The sequence below is a fragment of the Suncus etruscus genome, chromosome 6, assembly GCF_024139225.1.
Source record: "Suncus etruscus isolate mSunEtr1 chromosome 6, mSunEtr1.pri.cur, whole genome shotgun sequence".
In the NCBI taxonomy this organism is placed as follows: domain Eukaryota; kingdom Metazoa; phylum Chordata; class Mammalia; order Eulipotyphla; family Soricidae; genus Suncus; species Suncus etruscus.
Genome location: NC_064853.1, coordinates 81,228,149 through 81,230,102, shown reverse-complemented (window position 1 = coordinate 81,230,102; position 1,954 = coordinate 81,228,149).

Sequence of the window (1,954 nt, the reverse complement as noted above, 5' to 3'; positions counted from 1 at the left end):
TATTTTATTTATTTTTGGGGGGTTTTTGGGCCACACCCGGCGGTGCTCAGGGGTTACTCCTGGCTGTCTACTCAGAAATAGCTCCTGGCAGGCACGGGAGACCATATGGGACACCAGGATTCGAACCAACCACCTTAGTTCCTGGATCGGCTGATTGCAAAGCAAACACCGCTGTCTAATCTCTCCGGGCCCTCATTTTAATTTTTTAAGTTACAATTTTAAAGACTTTTTTGAAAAAAAAAAATAAGGTTTTGACCATGTTCTCTTTGGTTGCTTGAAAAGTTCAATTCAAACACTAGAGTATAATGGAAAGGAAGGAAACTGAGTGAAGGAGAAAGACATATGTAAAATAATGAGGCACAGGGGCTAACAGGACTCTGGTGCATTGGTGATGTTAAAAAAAAATACATAACTAATTGGGGACCGGAGAGATAGCACAGTGGTGTTTGCCTTGCAAAGCAGCTGATCCAGGACCAAAGGTGGTTGGTTCGAATCCCGGTGTCCCATAGGGTCCCCTGTGCCTGCCAGGAGCTATTTCTGAGCAGACAGCCAGGAGTAACCCCTGAGCACTGCCGGGTGTGACCCCGCCCCCCCAAAAAAACATAACTAAATATCCAAACCACACAGTCAACAACAATGAAAGCATGAGATCCAAATTTTAACAACCAAGCTGTAAAAGCTACCTGTTATGATGGTAGGTTGGGGTGGCACAGATGGGTGTAGGGTAGTATGGGATGGGCTTTGGGAATATTGCTGGAGAGATATTGCCACTGATGGTGAAACTGGTGTTGAGACATTGTACATCTAATACTTAACTATGAATAACTTTGTAGGTCACAATGTTTTAAACAAAAATAGTTAATTTAAAACCTGGATATTAGACCAAAAGAAACATTTTATATCAATCATATAAATGACAAAATTAAAAAAGAAGAACTAAAGAGATCACTATATGACCTGTTTTTTCTCACTTTGGTCATGTGGTAGATATATATATATATATATATATATATATAATCTACCAAATTTATATAAATATATTGGTTTTTGGGTCATATCTGGAAGCGCTCAGGGGTTACTCCTGGCTCTGTGCTCAGAAATTGCTCCTGGCAGGCACAGGGGACCATATGGGACGTCAGGATTTGAATTGCCATCCATTCTGGATCGGCTGTGTGTCAGGCACTGTGTTATTTCTCCGGCCCCAAGCTTTTATTATAGTTAAAAAAATTGACTCATTTCCATTTTATGATAAAACAATGTGACTCCACTATGCAAAAGCAGATTCTGATATAATATCCAAGATATGTGACACTTTTACTGACCAATTAAGAAGAAAGAAAAATAAAGACAAAAACCGTGGAACAGATTGCAAGAACTGCAAACACAAAGCCTGGTTTGGTAAAAATAAGAAGACTAATGAGATGATGTTATTCATGCTGTTTAATCCGTCTCCTGGTTTCAAAGAAGTGCATTTGGTTCCTGGGAGATAAAATGATGAAATAATTTTCTCAGGGATTATTGAAATATAAAATAGAAATATGCTGCCCGAATTGTTCAGATTGCCTGAATATTTGAACAAAATGTTGGGAATGGAGAAATATATATTTAACCAGAACTTGACCAAAAAAAGAGTATCTACTTTTAAGCAAGCAAATTTTTATATTATTTTTGTTTGTTTGTTTGTTTGGGGGCCACACCCAGCAGTGCTCAGGGGTTACTCCTGGTTCCTGCAGGCTTGGAGGACCATATGGGATGCTAGGGATTGAACCTGGGTCTGTTCCCAATTGGTAGCATGCAAAGCAAACACCCTATTGTCATGCTATCACTCTGACCTGCAAGCAAATGTTTAATAATATTTATGAAATAAGATTATAAACTAAGAAAATCATGTTAGTATTTTCAGGGATATTAAACTTACTTCAATAATGGTTCTTTTAATATATAAATATCTACC